This window comes from Protopterus annectens, chromosome 14.part0 (assembly GCF_019279795.1).
Source record: "Protopterus annectens isolate FY-2018-M chromosome 14.part0, PAN1.0, whole genome shotgun sequence".
In the NCBI taxonomy this organism is placed as follows: domain Eukaryota; kingdom Metazoa; phylum Chordata; order Ceratodontiformes; family Protopteridae; genus Protopterus; species Protopterus annectens.
In genome coordinates this window covers 32464434-32486550 of record NC_056748.1, presented here as the reverse complement: position 1 = coordinate 32486550, position 22117 = coordinate 32464434, and positions in this window count along the sequence as shown.

Sequence of the window (22117 nt, the reverse complement as noted above, 5' to 3'; positions counted from 1 at the left end):
ACGGCGATCACACAGATTTATTCTGGACCATATATACGCATGTCTCACGATCACGGCGATCACACAGATTTATTCTGGACCATATATACGCATGTCTCACGATCACGGCGATCACACAGATTTATTCTGGACCATATATACGCATGTCTCACGATCACGGCGATCACACAGATTTATTCTGGACCATATATACGCATGTCTCACGATCATGGCGATCACACAGATTTATTCTGGACCATATATACGCATGTCTCACGATCACGGCGATCACACAGATTTATTCTGGACCATATATACGCATGTCTCGTCTAGTTTGTGCTACGCATTACCACATTGAATAGGTTGACTTTTAAAAATCTCTTTGGGTCAGAACATATAGTGTGCATCTATTAAACATAGTATTGGCCTCAATTGAGGGGAGGTTATCACCTCCCTCTTTATGGTTTCCCTTGTATTTTGATCCTCTCAGCAGACCTTTGCACTTATTTGTGACTCAAAGGATTGTGAACAACATATCTGGTAAAACAAGCCTGTGATTGGGCATATGGGGATTATAGACACTTAGCACCTTTGAGAGTCTGTCTAAGAGATGCCTTGTAGGCTTTGCATTGGTTTTATCACATCACAGTTGACTATTGAGAGGTTCACGGGTGATTGAGGCAAGTTAGCAACTTATGGTCAAGGATCTCAATAAACTGCTTCAGGGCCTTTGTGCAGATAAGGATGATATCCATGTATTTGGAATCAAACCAATAGACGAGGGCACAAAGGAGAACAACCAGATAGATCCAGTTGACAGTTGTAATTTGCTCTTCACTCAGCTTGGTAAAACTATGTACTAAAATCTGGCATTTAAAGCTTTTAAAGCATATCAAAACCAAAATATTACTCCCAGGGGTTTAAGGATCAAACTACAACCACTAATTAGCAAGCCAGATGACATACTACTCAGGGATTGGAACATTGCACAACAGAAAGCGTCCATATCCTTTGTTAATATTATAGCATGTTATTATGAAAGAACAATTGAAGTCAGCACATGTGATGTGCAAAAAATATGTGAATAGTTGAAAAAGCATGAAGAGCAAACTAATTTTAAGGACAATCTTAGCAGACTTTCAAAGGAATTGATTATTTTTGAAAACCATTTAAAAGATAAAAAGTTACACAAATTCTCCAGAGATATGGAAGATTATGAGAGGGGCAGGCCCTTTGAGTCACAGGGAAGTGTTAGGTTTGCTGATGGAACCAAAAATATTACTCAGATATGCAAAAAAAGACTCAGATCCATATTGAAAAAAGGTAGACCAAACACTACTACTTCGGGGGAGGAATCCTCCACCACTGACACCGAATCCACATATATTAGTGATTCCCCTGATTCCAAGAGGGGTCGGAGTTCTGAACACCATTTAGGGGTAGGAAGCACAGGGGAGGGGGGCATAAGCACAAGGGTAAAAACCATAGAGGATCTTTTTCAATCAATAGTGAAATAAATGTAGATTGTTCAAATGTGCACAATATTTCTAAACATGTTTTAACACCTGAACAGGAATTATTATTGAATAAAGGTCTTGGTTTTATCCCTGTTTTTTTTTTGTGGATGAAAGCATTTTTGTCTCTGACATCCTGTCATTTTGTAGAAAGCTTAATTTGAAATTGTATTTTGGCCAAAAGGATCATTCTCAAAGATTGACTGAATTTCGATTTTATAAATCCAATTTTAGTCCACCCATGAACAAATGTGGCCATTTTTCAGCAGGCGGTCATCAAAGATCTACATTATAAACTAAGCTCCTCACAGATTCTTAGAAATAACTTAACGGTTGAACAAAAAGCTCTCACAGATCTTAGAGTGAACACTGATATTTCCATTTTTCCAGCTGATAAGGTTGGGGCAGTGGTCATTATGGATTCCAGTTATTACTGGGCTGAGGGAAGTAGACAATTGACTAACCCTCATCATTACATGAACATGCCCATGGACCCCACTCTGAATTTTAAAAAAGAGATTGACAATTTTTTGCAGGAAGCAGTGGATCATGGAATTATCAGTGATAAAACCAGACAACATTTAATGGTAAAAGATCCGGGCAAACAATATCTATATTTATTGCCCAAAATTCATAAATCTTTGATGACGCCACCGGGCAGACCCATCATATCAGGTATTGGCTCTCTTACAGAACCATTATCAGCATTTCTGACTGAACATTTACAACCGCTATTGCCACATGTTAGAGCTAGGTTAAAGGACACAACTGAATTTTTACAAATTGTGTCTGAGTTGGAATTAGAACTCCACTGGTTGATGTGTACCCTGGATGTCAAATCACTCTACACCAGCATCCCACATTGGGCAGGATTAACAGCATTGGAATTTTGGTTAAACAAGGCCAATCTTTACAATCCTGGTTTCAACACCCTGCTCGTTTGCATGGCTGAACATGCCCTCATGAAAAACGTCTTCTATTTCAAAAATGAATGTTACTGGCAAATACAAGGTACAGCAATGGGGGCATATTTTGCCCCAATATATGCTGATCTATACATGGGATATGTTGAAGAACATATTATATATAATGAGTCACATAACCTGTACTTGCCAGAGATTGATATATGGAGATGCTTTTTGGATAACTGTTGGCTTATATGGAAAGGAGGCCGTGATTATCTGGAGGAATTCATTGAATATATCAATGAAAACAAGTGGGGTGCTGAGTTTACTGTGAATTTTCATAAAGATGAGATTCACTTTTTGGATGCCAAATTACAGCGTCAACCAGACAATACATTATGCACCACTGTTTATAGGAAATATCCACAATACAACAGCCTGTTACATGCCTCCAGTCTCCATCCCAAACACATAATTAAAAACATCCCCAAATCTCAATTTTTGCGTTTGAAGAGAATCTGTTCATCACAACAGGATTTGACACATTCTCACCAAGATTTAGCTAACAGGTTCTTAGCAAGGGGCTATAGTATAGAGAATGTGAATTTGGCCATGCAATGGGCAAATAGCAAATCCAGGTCAACTTTATTACAATACAAACACACATCCAGGAGAGACAACACGGACACTTTGAGAATGGTCACTGCATTTGGTAGGAATACAGCCTCTTTGACCGATGTAACTGAGAAACATTGGAATATTTTGAAGGCAAATGAAGAATGAAGAATTTTGGGGGACAGATGCTCATATTCCTTTAGATGGGGTAAACACTAGGGTCCTATTTTTCTCATTACAAAAAAATCACCGATGAACCCATGGTGGTGGTGCTGCGGTAGCATTGTCGCCTCACAGTAAGACGCTGACCAGTTCAATTCTCAACTACAGCGTCTTCTGCATGGAGACATGCATGAATGGGCGTACCTTCGTTGAAGGTTGTGCATCAGGGCTGGTAACTCGGCACATAAAAATCAACTACCAATCATTAGCGGACCGGTGTTCCGCTGTGGCGACCCCTAACCGGGAAAAAGCCGAAAGACACAACAACAAAAAAAATCACCGATCAGGATGTTATTGACTATCAAACAACATTAACAGGAGTGAGACTGGCCGGTTCATACCCTTGTGGACACTGTACCTTCTGCAATCATGTCTTTAAAACAAAATCATTTACCAGCAAAAATACCAGGCAGGTTTATGACATCAGTTTTTACGCCAATTGTGGAACAGACTGGATTATATATCTGGCTACTTGCACTTGTCAAGCCTTTTATGTGGGGCAAACTTCTAGACAATTTAGGTGTAGGATGTCAGAACATCTAGGAGACATCAGAAATGCAAGGGCAACTAATGCTCTATGCAGACACTCATTTGTCTATCATACTGCTAAATTCACCTTCACCATCATTGATAAAATATCGGGCAACAGATCTTTTAAAACGGGGTGGCATGGCATACTAAACATGAAGGAAAGGAAATGGATCATCAAATTAGGGGGTTTATTCCCACCGGGATTAAATGACAAACTGTAGGGTCTTGTCAATATTTCCTTTCTTTTCATGGGTCTTGATACATCTAATGAACAGATAATTTTAGAGGTCTAATTTAACTAATGAATAAAAGAAATAAGAAAAAACTTTCTTTTTGTTTAAACTTTAAATTATGTTTATCTTATTTTATTTTCATTGCTTAGTATCAGACTGAATAAATAATTATTTGTCAGGAAATGATGTCATTTGATTTCAGTTAGACAGAGTATATATTGCAGTCTTCATACTGCCTTATTTCATGTACCACTGATGAAAGCACTATGCTGAAACTGGTCTGGTCTTTCAAGTTCACGCTCCCAAGGTGATGGCTTCCTTTTTTTGTCTTACTATGGTTGGTACTCAGACCAGGTTAATATTGCCTGTTAGTACGCTGTTATGATTGTATGTTTTCTTGTTTGATGGTACTCACCAGATTAGTATTGCTTTTGGCAGAGCTGTTATGACCATATGTCTTTTTGTTTGTTGCTAAAGACCAGATTAACAGTGCTTGTTGGCAGAGTTGCTATGATCATACATTTTCTTATTTGTTGATACACACACCAAATTAAGGGTGCTTGTTGTGAGAGTTATGATCACATGACTTTTTGTTTCTTGGTACACACACCAGATAACCATTGGTTTTGGCAGAGCTGCTATAATCATATGTCTTCTTGTTTGCTGGTCTACACACCAGATTAACATTGCTTGTTGGCTCAGCTGCTATGGCCCTATGTCTTCTTGTTTTTCAGTACACAGACCAGATTAACATTGCTTATTGGCAGAGCTGCTCTGGTCTTATGCCTTGTTTGTTGTTCCACACACCAGATTAAAATTGCTTGTGGGCACAGCTGACATGTTTGTACGTTTTCGTGTATCTTGGAACACACCAGATTAACATTTTTTGTTGGTGTAGCTACTATGATCATATGACTTCTTGTTTGTCAGTACACATACTGGATTAACATTGCTTTCAGCAGAGCTGCTATGGTCATATGTCATCTTGTTTGTTGGTACACACTCTGGATTAACATTATTTGTTGGCACAGCTGCTGTGATCATGTGTCTTCCTATTTGTGGGTACACACACCAGACTGGCATTACTTGGTGGCACAGCTGCTATGATTATATGTCTTCTTGTTTGATGGTCCATGCGATGATAGGAGGTAATGCCAGCCATGCCAGGAGAAGTAAGGCAGTGGATGTGTAACATATGGCAGCACAGCTAGCTGGATTTTAGTAAAGAATTATATGTAATTTGTGTATCAAACTGATGTATACAGATGCTTGTGTTTAAAATGTATTTGTAAAGTTGGTTGTGTTAAAATGTATCAACAGTGTGCCTTGCTAGAAAGAAAAGAAATATACATGTATTATTGTAAATGAGTTAAATGTATATGTTTTGACAAAGGATACTGGAAGAGAAGAGGTTAATCTCAACCTTCAAAAATAGTAAGAAAATTAAACTACTGGGCCTAGGCCATAAAGATTTTATCTCACAGTTTTGAATGAAGTTAGAGGTGTAACGTCTGTAAGACGTATGGTTTATTAGCTCCTGTAGGAAGAAGGCAAGTGTTTATGGTTTTATGACTTCCAGCAGCTGCACCAGATCTGAGCAATGCTATTGTGTGTATATTATTGACATGTAGGTGCTAAAATCCTGGCAGCTTCTAGTGTTAGTGATAGTGCGGTAACCAGAAGTCAGATGATGATAAGTGTGTGATGTCATTCTGTACAGAAATAATGTTTTAATATTAGAGGAGACTTGAAGTCTCAGGAGCAGTTTGTTCTTAGAACCTGACAAAGGAGGAAGACCACTCACCCACTTCATCTTGCCTTGCACTAGTAAGTGACCAGGGAATAGTACTCTTTAGATGAGTCAGGAAAATCTAGTGAGAATAGTTAAGTATTGTTTTTTGTAAGTGTGTGAATCTTGCCAGCTGTATTATTTTTTTTTTAATATTTCCTGTTATTGAAACTCTGGTGTTTACTGTAAATAGATATTTACTATTTTCATGTCTTTTATTATTTATTATTAAATATGTTTAAACTTCTCATTGTGGACGGTCCTTTTAGAAAAATATTTAAGTTTTAAAAGTATTTGCATATATTTATTTGGTGATAATTCTGACCACTCCTGAAAGCCTTGCTGTTTGGTGAACATTACCATTTGTATTAATATTAATTTCTCTCAGTATAATTGGATTCCCTTGGAAGAGCCTTAGGTAGGTGGCTTTGTTGTGCCTGGTGGCAGTGATAACTACCTTATAGCCTGGGCAGGAGGGGGCACAGCAAGTAAATCTGTGCTATCCTTTCTCAGGTGTGTGTGTGTGTGTGTGTGTGTGTGTGTGTGTGTGTGTGTGTGTGTGTGTGTGTGTGTGTGTGTGTGTGTGTGTGTGTGTGTGTGTGTGTGTGTGTGTGTGTGTGTGTGTGTGTGTGTGTGTGTGTGTGTGTGTGTGTGTGTGTGTGTGTGTGTATACGTGCATGTGTGTGAAAATCAAATCTCACAGTGTGCATTTCTCAGCTACTTGGACCATTGACACAAAGCACTGGTTTCACAGAAAGTGTGGTGGAGGACTTGGCTTGGGCACTTTGCTGAGGACTTAAATCGGCAGCTCTGCCAGTGGGGAGCCTTACTGGGGACCTGGGGAGCGACAGAGAAATCTATACCCTGGGCTGAGTGTGTTCCCTGTGTGCTCTTAAGGGAAAATGTGCTTGATGCAGACAGTTCTGCATCTGGAAATACTGAGTGTATCTATTTGTGTTCCAAGTGAACATCCCTCTCCAGTGTCAGTGATGAGGATTCAGGCTCCTTGATTACTGGCCTACAGTGGGGATGTCACCGTCCACACACCATGTTAACATTATTTGTTGGCAGAGCTGCTATGATTGTACATCTCCTTGTTTGTTGGTGCACACACCAGATTAACATTGTTTGCTGGCACAGCTGCTGTGATCAAATGTCTTTTTGTTTGTTGCTACACACCAGATTAAAATTGCTTGTTGGTACAGTTGCTATGATTGCATGTCTTTGTGTTTGCTAGTACACACATCAGATTAACATTGCCTTTTGGCAGAACTGCTATAATCGTATGTTTTCTTCTTTGTTGATACACACACCAGATTAGCATTACTTGTTGACACAGCTGCTATGATCTTATGTCTTCTTGTTTGTTGGTACACACTCTAGATTAACAATTTTGTTAGCACAGCCTCTAAAATTGTATGTCTGCTTGTTTTGTTGTTCCACACCCTAGATTAATATTGCTTGTGGGCAGAGCTGCTATGATAATATGCCTTTTTGTTTGTTGCTACATTGACCAGATTAAGATTACTTGTTTGCATCACTGCTATGATTTTTCTCTTCTTGTTCATTGGAATACACCTTATTAACATTGCTTATTGGCACAACCGCAGTGGTCGTATATCTTCTTCTTTATTGTTACACACAATGGATTAATGTGGTTTGCTGGCACAGCTGTTATAATTGTATGTCTTCTTGTAAGTAGGTACACACACCAGATTAACACTGCTTACTGGCATGCCTGCTATGATCTTATGTCTTGTTGTTTGTTGCTACACTCACCAGATTAAAATTACTTGTTCACATCACAGTTATGATTGTATGTCTTTTTGTTTGTTGGTTCACACACCAGATTTACACTCTGCTTGTTGGCACAGCTGCTGTCATCATATGGTATCTTATTTGTTGGTACGCACCAGATTAACATTGCTTGTTGGCACAGTTGCTGTGATCGTATGTCGTCTGGTTTGTTGAAACACTCACCAGATTAATATTTCTTGTTGGCTCTGCTGCTATGATCATTTCTCTTCTTGTCTGTTGTTACACACACCAGATTAAAATTGCTTGTGGCACAGCTGCCATGTTTATATGTCTTCTTGTTTGTTGCTACATTCACAAGATTGCACACCACTGCTACGATTTTTTCTTCTTGCTCATTGGTAGACACCAGACTGACATTGCTTCTTGGCACAGCTGTTATGATCATGTGTTTTGTTATTTGTTGGTCCATACACCATGTTAATATCGCTTTTTGACATAGCTACTATAGTTGTATGTCTTCTTATTTGTTGGCACACTCACCAGATTAACATCTTTAGTTCCTGCAGCTGCTATGATCATAAGTCTTTTGTTTGTTGGTACACACTATATTAACACACTGCTTGTTGGCAGAGCTGCTATGATCGCATGTCTCCCAATTTGTTGGTACACACACCAGATTAATGTTTCTTGTTGGCCCAGTTGCTATGGTTGCATGTCTTCTTGTTTGCTGGTACACCCACCAGATTAACACACCGTTTGTTGGCAAAACTAGTATGAACGTATGTCTTCCTGTTTGTTGTTGCACACCAGATTAACATTGTTTGTTGGCACAGCTGCTCTGATTGTCTCTCTTCTTGTTTATTGATACACACTAGATTAAAATTGCTTGATGTCACAGTTACAGTGATCATGTCTTCATCTTTTTCGTATACACACCAGATTAACATTGTTTTCTTGCCACAGCTGCTATGATGTATATCTTTTTGTTTGTTGGTGCACACACCAGATTAACACACTGCTTTTTGGCACAGCTGCTATGACTAAATGTCTTCTTGTTTGTTGGTAGACACAACAAATGAACATCGCTTGTTGGTGTAGGTGGTATGATCAAATGTTTTCTTGGTTGTTGGTACACACCGGATTAATGTTGTTTTTGACACCACTGCTATGATCTTAGGTCTTCTTTTTTTAGGTACACACACCACATTAATATTGCTTGTTGAAACAGTGTTATGATCGTATGCCTTCTTGTTTGTTGGTACACACCTGATTAAAATTGCTTGTTGGCACAAATGCTATGATCATATAACATTTTGTTTGTTGGTACACACAACAGATTAAGATTACTTGTTGGCACAATTGCTATGATGGTATACCTTCTTGTTGTTTGGTACTCAGACCAGATTAACATTGCTTTAGGTAGAGCTGTTATGATTGTATGTGCTTTTGTTAGTTGGTACACTCAGATTAACATTGCTTGTTGGCACAGCTGCTATGGTTGTACTTTTACTTGTTAGTTGGTACACTCACCAGATTAACATTGCTTGATGGCACAGCTGCAAAGATCGTATATGTTCTTGTTTGTTGGTAGACATATCAGATTAACACAATGCTTGTAGGGACTACTGCTATTATTGTATGACTTCTTGTTTGTTTCTTGTTTGCTGGTACACACAAGAGTTGAGCATCACTTGCTGATGCATTTACTATGATTGTATGTCTTCATTTTAGTTGGTACACTCATCACATTAACATTGCTTGTTGGCATAGCTGCTACGATCATATATGTTCTTGTTTGTTGGGAGACATACCAGATTAACACACTGCTTGTTTGTACCACTGTTATTATCATATGTCTTGTTGTTTGTTGGTAGACACACCAGATTAACATTGGTTGTTGGCATTGTTGCGATAATTGAATGTCTTTTTGCTTATTGATACACACAAGAGATGAACATTGTTTGGTGATGCATTTGCTAGGCTCATATGTCTTCTTATTTGTTAGTACACACACCAGATTAATGTTTCTTGCTGTGCAGCTGCTATATTTGTATGTCATCTTGTTTGTTTTTAGACAATTTATTTATTTATTTCAGTTTGATGACCAGGAAGCCCACTGGGCCTAAAAAGAGACATTTTCATTGGAGGCCCGGGGAGAAAAGCTCCAGTAACAATGACAAACATATTAGCATATACACATACAAAGCAAAGAAGTCATACAACTTTATGCAGCATTCTACAGTAAAACATTTCTACATTGTACAATAATAATAAAATCTAGCAACTGTACCGTCTAAGGGTCATTAACAGTGAATTACAATTGAGGACGAGAAATTGTTGGAAATAAACTAACAAAATTTGGAGGTTAAGGAGGACTAGGAGGGCAGAGATGATGCACAGAGTTAGAAGGTGGGTTTGATATAGGAGGGTCCTATGTGGGGAAGGAGCAAGGGCATTCCCACTTTGAAGATAGGTAGGAATGGAGGAGGGATTTAAAGTTAGAGTGGTTATGAGTATTTCTAAGGGAGGGAGGAAGAGAGTTCCATAATTTAGCTAAGAAGCAGGATAGCAAAGAGTGTCCAGGTGGCCGTAAAGGTTTGTAGATTTTGAGCAGCTTCTGATTTTCTGACCTAAGTAAGCAATTAGGAATATAGGTGGTTAAGGAGGTGGAGAGAGAGGGACAGGAGGACGGGTTAAATATATGGGCAGTGGTGAGTTTAAGGAGGTTCAGATAGTTGGGAAGCTCGAGCCATTGCAGTGAGTGGGGGGAGATGCAGTTCCTAGAGTGGGTGGTAAATTTGAAGATTTTATTGTAACAGGTTTCTAATTTAGTTTGAAGACCGAGCTGAAGATTCAAGAACAGAGAAGCGCCATACATTAGGAAGCATAAAAGGTATGTGGAGAGGCGAGGGTCTTTCTGGTAGAGGGGGTGAGATAATGGTTATGCCTATATAGGAGTCCTAATTTTTGGTGTTTTTTTATGTTAGTTTGGATGTGGATATCGAATTTTAGATGTTCATCAATAATGATGCTGAACAGTTTGGTGTGAGGGACAATTTCAATGGCGGTGTTATTCTGGTTTATGATCTTGAACGAGTTTTTATCAATGGGGGAGGGTTTAAATGGGGAAAAATCATTAATTTGGCTTTATTAGCATTAAGGGCTAGGTGGTTGTTTTGCATCCAGGTTTCAGTATTTGAGAAAGCTGACTAGGTTATCTGCAGAAGGTCAGAAGGGGTGTCAGCTGCATGGATGATTGTTAAATCATCTGTATACTGGATTAATGTAGAATTGGAGATGGAGTGGTGAATTTTGTTGATGAATATATTGAAAGTAAGGGGCCAAGGACAGAACATTTGGTACCCCAGTAGGGATGTATAGAAAGGAAGAGGTGGAATGTTTCCATTTGACAGCTTGTTGTCTTTTGGAGAGGTAGTTGGTGAACCAAGCTATGCTGGAAGGGGGAGACAGAGGGAGGAGAGTTGTGATAGGAGTATAGGGTGGGAGACAGTGTCCAGGACTTTGGAAAGGTCTAGGAACAGGGTTGATAGGATTTTGCTAGAGGCATGAGCAGTTAGTGGACCTGATGAAGGAGAGGAGTGCAGTGATAGTACTGTGGCCAGGACAGAATCCATGTTGTGTGGGGGCTATGAGGTTGTTTTGTGTTAGATAAGGCATCAGTTGTGAGTGAATACATTTTTCCAGGACTTTTGATAGTGGGGAAAGTATGGCAGTAGAACGGAAATTAGTGGTGTCTGTGTTTTTACTGCCTTTATAGAATGGGATGATGAATGCTTGTCTCCAAAGTGAGGGAACATAAGATTCTTAGATGGACCTATTTATTATGATGTAGATAGGGAAGGCTATGCTGCTGGCAGATAGTTTGAGGAAGGATGCAGGTAAATTATCTAGTGCGTTGGAGCATGGTTTCAGTTGGAGGAGGAGTTTTTTAATTATGTGTGGGCACAGGATTGAGGCTGAAGGAAGGTGTATGTGTTTTGAGATCAGAGGGGAAGGTATGGGGAGGGGAGGAGATATTGGAGGCAACAAACCAGATTAACATTGCTAAATGGCACAGCTGCTGAGATTTTCTTCTGGTTAGTTGGTATACCACATTACTGTTTATTGTCTGTATCAATATGAAGAGTATGTGGAGTAAAATTAACTTGCGATACATCAAGGTATTATATTTTACCCTCATTTCCTTTTTGTCCTTTGGAGGATATTTTCTTTGGAGAAGCCTGAAGTTCTAGACTAAGGAAACTCTATAATGGGCTTCCTATGCACAATCTGTGGAACCTGTTTTTGGACATTTTTAAACAATTGGAGGTAAGATGGGCATGCATATGGAACTTAGTGAACATTGTTTCACCAATGAAACTCTTCTCTTGTGAATCATAGAACAGGAATAAGACCCTCCAAGCAACTTGACCCCAGGTGTTTTTCAGTAGCAAGTTAGGTTTCCTCATGTTGTATAAAGACTATTAAGATATAACAGGATTGGCCCATAGCTCTGACAAACTATGGCTGTTGGTAAGGATGCCATCCATGTGATGATCTAGTACTGCTCTCAAGAATATCACATTTCACAGTAGCAGAAAAGATTTACTGGAATTTATAATTATTCACAGATTCTTGACCAGATTCACTGAATTTATAATTATTCACGGATTCTTGAGCAGATTTACTGCTTGCAGTATATCATAATGTAAAATTAGAGCTACTTGAATTGCTCAAGCTCCTTTTGCTTGCAGACCATCAGCAGTTCACATGAGCTACTGGTAGAACTCATAGCTGAATTTGAACAAGGTGCAGGAATAACTATGAATTTTAACTTTAGAGCACAGTGTGTGGATGTAGGTTTAATGAATGACTGGGAGTTTAGAGTTATGGAGTACCCTGGAGATTTTGGTTTAGGGAATAACTGAATTTTAAATCTACAGCACAGGGTGTGGGTGTGGGTGTAGGTTTAATGAGTGACTGGGAATTTAGACTTATGGAGTACCACGGAGATTTTGGTTTAGGGAATATGTGGATTTTAAATTCAGAGTATAGGGTTTTGGTATCTGTGTAAGGAGTAACTGGAAGTTTAGAGTTTATTTATTTATTTATTTTACATTTGTTAACCGGTAGAGTCCAACTGGATACAAGTCCATTTTCAGTGGAGGCTCAGGGAGAAAAGCTCTATGAACAACATTACAGTAAAAGATAAAACAATAAGAGTTGCATTAACAACATACATGTAATTCATTTAAACATTGCTGACAATTCAGACATTTGTTTTATACATAGACATAGTTAATTATTCATAATATAGTTTTTATAGATAGTAAATGACTTTAACCATACATTTAGTAACAAAATGTACAGCTATCCTGGGGTATTACAGGCGCATAGTCTGTTACTGGAGAAATATGTTTTGAGCAGTTTATTAAATTGGGTTAGCTTGTTTGCAGCTGTAATTTGGGTTTGGGTAGGGAGAGAGTTCCAGTATTTGGAGATGCAATGACTATAGATGGATTTACCTGCTTCATTGTTAATCTTGGTTACCTTAAGGAGGTGTTGGGTACCTGACCTTAAGGATCTGATGGGGTATAGGGCTGAATAAGTTGTTGAAGGGATGGGTTTTTTTCTGAGTGGTAGAGCAATTTATGGGTGAGTTTTAGCTGGTTATACTGGAGTAGTAGTGGGAATTCTAGCCATTGTAGTTTAATAAGGCTGTCACAATGGTGTGTTCTTGGGAAGGATTCTGTGGCAAATCTAGCTATCTTGTTATAACAGTTGCCAAGTTTGTTTAGGTCTGTTTTGCGGAGGTTGGTCAGCATGGGGGATGCATAAAGTAATGTGGATAATAGGTGTGCCCTGACTATAGTAATTTTGGAGTGGTTAGAGAGGAATTGTTTGTTCCGATAGAGTAGCCCTAATTTTTTATGTACTTTTTTTATGGTTTGGGAGATGTATATGTCCAAACTTAGGTGATTGTCAATTTCCACACCTAATAGTTTGGCTCGATTGGTGGTGGAGATGGTTGGGTTGTTTTGTGAAAATATTGTGAGGTTATACATGGGTTGTGCATTACTGTGGGGGCTAAAGATTAGTAGTTTAGTTTTAGTGGGATTGAGAATGAAGTTGTGGTTAGTGATCCAGGCTTCCGCTAAAAAACATTCTTGTGTTTGGGAGTGGAGAAGGTTAAGGCTGTTGGCTGCACATATTATGGTGGTATCATCTGCGTATTGGACTAATGATGCATTGGGAATATTGGCTGGGAGTTGGTTAGTAAATAGGGTAAAGAGCAAAGGCCCAAGGATGGAGCCTTGGGGAACCCCTAAGGTTACAGGTAGTAGAGGAGTGAGTTGGTTTTGCCATTTTACTGCTTGCTATCTTCCATCCAGACAGATCTTGAACCATGAGATAGCTGGGGGGTTGAGGTTTAGGGTGGACAGAGAGTTAATCAATTTTTGGTGATTAACCATGTCAAAGGCTTTAGAAAGATCTAAGAGTGTAGTAGACACGAGTAATCCATTGTTTCTATGGTTATTAACAGTGTTAGTGAATGATGTAAGGGCAGTGGATGTGCTGTGGAAGGGTCTAAAACCATGTTGCAGTGGGGCTAGAAGTTAGTTATCTAGGAGGTACTTCATTAATACCACAGACACCTTGCTCCAGCAAAATGAATACAAGCAGTGATAAAACTGCTACAAAGAGCCAAAGAAAGTTGTTTTTTCTTAACGCGAATTTATTAAGCAGCGTTTTCGCCTTGCTTACTAGCTTGGCTTCCTCAGAGAAAGTTTAAAATCAAATTACAAAGTGCAACATTTATACTAGGCAAAAGGAAGTGATGTCATTAAAATGTCATTTAAAAAAATATCTTCATCTTATCAAATGATCCAAACAATAAATTTGACATAAAAAATAAGACGACTATATGTTGTAAATCAGCAAGTATAATAATATAAAAGCTGTGTGTGAGCACAACCATAAAAATGCATAAAAACATTAGACATGTTGTAAAGAGTATATATAAAGAAGTGTAATAAGAAACTTTTAATTACTACTCAGTAAAATGTGTGAAAGACAAAATACCAAATAAGGCAATATGGAAAATACCTAAAGAGAAATAACCTCCTTATTTTAAAACCATCTAATCATAAAAATTGGGAGGTGCCGATTAAGATAAAAGTTAGAATATAGGAACCTAAATACATAAACTGGCAATGAATAAATGCTAAGAACATATAATAATATATAAAAATATGTCCAACAAATAAAACAAGAAAGCACCGTACTCATGAGAGACTAAAACATAGGGAATAAAGGCAAATATTCTACCTAGAAATATTGTGAAAGGAAACCTAATCTAGGTTCCAACAGGTCGAGAAATCAACGTAAATAGCTTCTCAATTTTAGAACTGGCAAGATATTATAATTATCATTTAATCCAGGAAAGTGAAAAGCATCTGTCCTGAATTGCCACTCTAACTCCATAATTTCCAACAATAATGTAGTTGGGCCACCTCTAATAGATGTTTTAGTTTGATCAATTGCCATAAATGAAAAACTATGCCCTAGATGATCAATAATATGTTTAGCTAGGGCATTGTTTTCATTTCTGTTATTGATAGCATACATATGCTCATACATACGGTCGCGTAATCTGCGATCCGTCTTTCCAATATAGAAAGACGGACAGCAGTCGCATAAAGCCACGTACACTACTGATTTACTTTCACAATTGAGGGGCGCCCTTATGGTGTACTTCTTGCCCCTCACTGTGAATGTCTGGCCAGATCTGGTTTTGTAACATCTGTTACAAAAACCACATGGGTACATGCCCAACTTCTTATTGTAAAATTTGCCAGAAAAATCCCTCTGTAATAGCTCTTTTAAATTCATATTTCTTTTAAAGACAAATCTGGGAAAATGTCCAAATTTCTTCATTAAGTTGGGATTACCTAAAATAAAATCCCAGTTTTTCTGAATAATTGTGACTATTGCACTGGAATCAAAACTGTATGTGGTAACATAACTAAGAGATGGATCAAAACTAGTTCTTTCATTAGTACTCACATGGTCGGTCATTAAAGGACTTTCGTGAGTAGATGTCAAAGCAACGTTAAGTTGCAAATCAGTATCTGGGTTTACATTAAATAAAATGGCCTTGAAAAAAACGTTAATTCTTTTTGATTTTACTTCATTAAAAATTTCATTGATAAACTTTGATGGATATTTTCTCTTAAGAAACATATCTGTTAAAAGATTACATTCTTCATAAAAATACTCCAACGTACTGCACATCCTTGCTGCTCTAACAAATTGCCCCTAACAATAGCTTTCTTCTGTCTAAAGGGGTGATGACTAGAAAAATGCAAGAACGAATTGCAGTACGTTGGTTTTCGATGTATTTTTGAGGCAAACATGCAAGTTTGTAAGTCCTTCACCAATTTTACGTCCAGATAATCAATATCCGACGTTGAGAAATTATGAGTAAATTTCAAAAATTCTGAAGTGTTATTGATGGCAACCACAAAGGTGTCAGCCATTGTGCTATCACCTTCAAATAAAATGAAGATGTCATCTAGGTATCTCGTGTAGAATTTAACTGGTTTCACAAGGTCAATTGAAGAAAAAGCATAATGTTTTTCCCAGTAACTCATGAAAAAATTAGCCACTGATGCTCCACAAGGAGAGCCCATGGCTACTCCTTGTTTCTGCAAGAAATATTTCTTGTCAAAAATAAAATAATTTAAGGACAGCACTATGTCCAAAATTTCAGTAATGACATCAATCTCATTTTTTGGAGCTCCTATTTCTAAAAGGAGAAGGGCTAACCATTCAAGGGCTTCCTGGTGTGGAATTGAAGTGTACAAGTCAACCACATCAACAGTGAGGAAATTAATATCACTGTTGAAGGGTTGGCTATTAATGGCCTCCAAAAAAGTCCAGGAATCCTTACAAATTCCAGGTAAATGTACCACATACTTAGATAATAATTTATCAACTAGCCTGGCACAGGAGTAAGTCATAGATGACCTTCCATCAATTAAAGCCCTCATTGGCGGGTTCTTCAGATCTTTATGTACCTTTGGTATGCCGAACATAACGGGTATTTTTGGTAATGTCATATCAATAAAGTTGTAAGTATCCAAGTCTATCTTATTTTCGAGAAATAAATCACGAAAATACCCTCTTATTCTATTGTGTGCCCCTTGTATCTCATTATAAGATGCTTCGGCATATGCAGGTGACTCTAAAATAGAATACATTTTTTCTTTATAAGTTTGGTCGTCAAATATTACGAGACCTCCCCCTTTATCCGGTTTAAGAAGTCTAACTGAGGTGTTACAAAGATTGTCTAGCATTTGGGATTGTTCTTTGGAGATGTTGAATTCATAATGTGGACGCTTCATAGTCCTGTCGTTAAACAAATGTCTCAAGTCCACCTCACAAGCCTGTTCAAATGAAAATAAAGAAGGGTGCAAGGGTGGGTTAAACACACTAGGAAGTTTTAAAGAATGAGACAAGTCAAAACCATCAGGTTCACTATTGAAAAACAACTTTAAATTAAGCTTTCTAACAAAGCATTTTAAGTTGATCAGTTCTTTTGATATATCACCAAATCTACTAGGTACAAAAGTGTACCCATACGCCAACATTTCAATCAGTTCCTTAGGTAGTTGGAGGTCAGTAAAATTATATATTTTAAAGTCACCATTCTGATTCAAAAGGATTTTTGGACCTTGTTGGGCAGAAAAAATGTTAAAGTTATTAAGGTCATCTTGAGCTCCAGCTGTCATCTCTCCATTACCAGTCAGTCCAGTATTAAAAGTCAATTCCAGTTCTGTCTCCTGTTGGAGCGTTGCCGTGGATTGCGTTGGCCTAAAAAATTGTTATTTGTGTAATTTTTTCATGAGTTACTGGGAAAAACATTATGTTTATTCTTCAATTGACCTTGTGAAACCAGTTAAATTCTACACGAGATACCTAGATGACATCTTCATTTTATTTGAAGGTGATAGCACAATGGCTGACACCTTTGTGGCTGCCATCAATAACACTTCAGAATTTTTGAAATTTACTCATAATTTCTCAATGTCGGATATTGATTATCTGGACGTAAAATTGGTGAAGGACTTACAAACTTGCATGTTTGCCTCAAAAATACATCGAAAACCAACGTACTGCAATTCGTTCTTGCATTTTTCTAGTCATCACCCCTTTAGACAGAAGAAAGCTATTGTTAAGGGGCAATTTGTTAGAGCAGCAAGGATGTGCAGTACGTTGGAGTATTTTTATGAAGAATGTAATCTTTTAACAGATATGTTTCTTAAGAGAAAATATCCATCAAAGTTTATCAATGAAATTTTTAATGAAGTAAAATCAAAAAGAATTAACGTTTTTTTCAAGGCCATTTTATTTAATGTAAACCCAGATACTGATTTGCAACTTAACGTTGCTTTGACATCTACTCACGAAAGTCCTTTAATGACCGACCATGTGAGTACTAATGAAAGAACTAGTTTTGATCCATCTCTTAGTTATGTTACCACATACAGTTTTGATTCCAGTGCAATAGTCACAATTATTCAGAAAAACTGGGATTTTATTTTAGGTAATCCCAACTTAATGAAGAAATTTGGACATTTTCCCAGATTTGTCTTTAAAAGAAATATGAATTTAAAAGAGCTATTACAGAGGGATTTTTCTGGCAAATTTTACAATAAGAAGTTGGGCATGTACCCATGTGGTTTTTGTAACAGATGTTACAAAAAGAAGATCTGGCCAGACATTCACAGTGAGGGGCAAGAAGTACACCATAAGGGCGCCCCTCAATTGTGAAAGTAAATCAGTAGTGTACGTGGCTTTATGCGACTGCTGTCCGTCTTTCTATATTGGAAAGACGGATCGCAGATTACGCGACCGTATGTATGAGCATATGTATGCTATCAATAACAGAAATGAAAACAATGCCCTAGCTAAACATATTATTGATCATCTAGGGCATAGTTTTTCATTTATGGCAATTGATCAAACTAAAACATCTATTAGAGGTGGCCCAACTACATTATTGTTGGAAATTATGGAGTTAGAGTGGCAATTCAGGACAGATGCTTTTCACTTTCCTGGATTAAATGATAATTGTAATATCTTGCCAGTTCTAAAATTGAGAAGCTATTTACGTTGATTTCTCGACCTGTTGGAACCTAGATTAGGTTTCCTTTCACAATATTTCTAGGTAGAATATTTGCCTTTATTCCCTATGTTTTAGTCTCTCATGAGTACGGTGCTCTCTTGTTTTATTTGTTGGACATATTTTTATATATTATTATATGTTCTTAGCATTTATTCATTGCCAGTTTATGCATCTAGGTTCCTATATTCTAGCTTTTATCTAATCAGCACCTCCCAATTTTTATGATCAGATGGTTTTAAAATAAGGAGGTTATTTCTCTTTAGGTATTTTTCGTATTGCCTTATTTGGTATTTTGTCTTGCACATATTTTACTGAGTAGTAATTAAAAGTTTCTTATTACACTTCTTTATATACTCTTTACAACATGTCTAATGTTTTTATGCATTTTTATGGTTGTGCTTACACACAGCTTTTATATTATTATACTTGCTGATTTACAACATATAGTCGTCTTAATTTTTATGTCAAATTTATTGTTTGGATCATTTGATAAGATGAAGATATTTTTTAAATGACATTTTAATGACATCACTTCCTTTTGCCTAGTATAAATGTTGCACTTTGTAATTTGATTTTAAACTTTCTCTGAGGAAGCCAAGCTAGTAAGCAAGGCGAAAACGCTGCTTAATAAATTCGCGTTAAGAAAAAACAACTTTCTTTGGCTCTTTGTAGCAGTTTTATCACTGCTTGTATTCATTTTGCTGGAGCAAGGTGTCTGTGGTATTTTGTCGTTTTTACTTCGTTTGTTGTAACTTGTTATTTACACAGGTACTTCATTAATTGCATGTGGACAGCTCTTTCTAGGATTTTTGCTAAGGGTGGTAGCATGGCTATTGGTCGGTAGTTATTGAGTTTGAGAGAGCTACCCCCTTTGTGTAATGGTGTTACATGTGATATTTTCCAATGCTGGGGTACTATGCTCTCAGAGATAGATCTGTTTATTAGGATGGACACTGGGTAGGCTATAGCTTCAGCAGCTAGCTGAAGATATTCAGACGGTAAGTTGTCAGCTGCTGTGGATGTTGGTTTCAGTTTTGAGAGTAGTTTTTCTATGACTTTGGTTGGGACAGGGTTAAAGCTAAAGTTGTGGGTTTTGCTATTTGTTTTAGTTGGAAAAGGTAATGTTGTTTGAGTGGGGATATTGTGGTTTGGTTGGTTGCTAGCTAAGGTTTGTATAGTTTCTGTGAAAAAATTGTTGAACAGTCTGGCTACATATTGTCTTGGCTATTACCTGTTTTAGGAGTGGGGGTGGTTGTCTTCCCTGGTTGTAAGACAGAGTTGATTGCAGCCCAGAATTTCTTTGGGTAGTTTATATGCTTATTCTGGATCTTTTGTCAGTTTTAATATGCTGTTTGGCTTTGTTCCGTAGTTCTAGGTACTTTTGTTTGTCTAACTGGCTTCTGGTTTTGTGATAGTTTGTCCAAGCTTTGTTTCTATTTCTGAGTAGTGTTTTAGTTTCTATGGTTAGCCACGGGGCATGTTTGGTCTTGATTCTAGTGGTTCTGGGGGGGGGGGTGTTGGTTAAGTATATTTATAAAGGTGGTATTAAACTGATGGACTGCTTTGTCGAGGGGTAATGTTTTTAGGGGGAAACCAGTTGCATATCTTTAGATCAGTGGTAAATTTAGTTTGGTTAAACTGTTTTTTGTTCCTAATGTCTTGGACAGTTACTTGGGACAGTTGGGAAGTTTTGCTTCTAAGTAAGAATGTTGCTTGGTGGTCACTGAGGGCATCTGGCAGAAATCCTGATTGGGTTATTCGGGAGGGGTGAGATAAAAGTATCCAGTCTAGTATGGATTGGTGTTTGGTTCTCTTGTCTGTTCTGGTGGGGGACGAAGTGAGTTGGGTTAGGCCATGAAGGATGATGTGAGATAGAGGGTTTTGACTGGAGCAGTTGAGCCAGTCAATATTCAGGTCTTCTAATATTATGTTTTCTTGGGGGAGTAAACTAGATGTCCAGTCAAGTAGTTTTTCGGTGGTGGGGATATTGTTCCCTGGGGGGATATAGCATCCTATGATGTTTAAATGTCTATTTGGGCTAATCTTTAGTTTGGTTGGGATGAATTCCATATTTCCTAGTTCTGGGGATGTGATGTCTAGCTTTTCTAAGATGAGGTGATTTTTGTATAGTATGGCAACACCTCCTCCCTTCTTTCCTATTCTGTCATTGCGAATTATATTGTAGCCAGGTGCAGTAATTTTGTTATCATGAATTTCTGGCTTTAGCCAGGTTTCAGTTAATATTACTATGACTGGCTGATAAAAGCCTAGTAGGGCATGGAGGTCATGCACTTTGTTTAAGATGCTTCTAACATTAAGATTGATGATTAGAAGTGAGTTATTGGGTCTGTGGGGGAGGGTAAAAGTTGTATTGGAGGTTGGTGGGCTTGGGATTGATGGACCTGGATTGGGATGTATGTCCCCACAGAATAAAAGTGTTGTTTGCAGTTGTAACTGAAGTTTAAGTAACTTGTTTATGATTTTTATATATTTTAAAGTACTGGAGGTGAGTCTAAGTTGGGAGCTCCTTGGGTAAGTGGTACATAGGGATGGATTGGTAGTGGTATGTGTATAATTGAGTATGTTGTTTGTGGTTGGGTGTGGGAAGGGATGTTCCTTTATTTGGGATAATTAGCCTACACTTGTATTGGGATCGATAGCTAGTAATGAGTGACAGCAGTATTAGGTTAGGTATGTAAACGGAGTATAGTAGGAGTTTTGTTTTAGAGGGTTTTAATAGTGTAGGCATGTTTGAGTTTTATTAGGTTGGTAGGAGGTGTAAAATGGAAAGAGTGGAGTATATTGAAGAGTGTTAATAGCAGTTGTTGGTATGAATAATTGGTTAGATTAGGTGCTAGGTTGGGGTGGTGAGTTCAGGAGGGGTGTGGTTAATTGTAGGTGTGGTGTATAGGTATAAAGGTAATTGATATGGGGGTGGTTTAGATTAGGTGCTAGGTTGAGGTGGTGAGTTCAGGAGGGGTGTGGTTAATTGTAGGTGTGGTGTATAGGTATAAAGGTAATTGATATTTGGGTGTGTGGGAATGGAGGTAGGGTAGGGGAGCAGAGTGAGCCCGAGCGTAGAGAGGGCGAATGGAGCGGGAACCACCTGAGCCTCCTGTGGTTGCCAGGGTATGAAAAACAATCAGCTTATCAGGAGTAGCTCGTGTTTGCAACACACGCCAGTCAGTAACCTGATTTCTAATATTATTAAGTAAAACAATTTTATTCTAACTAGACTCTCTTATTCATTTAGAGGAAACCTCTCGTTTATTTTGCCCTAACTTGCTGCCATTAGAGTTATGGAGTACCATGGAGATGTAGGTTTAGGGAATAACTGTGAATTGTAAGATTAGTGCATAGGGTTTGGGTATAGCTTTAAG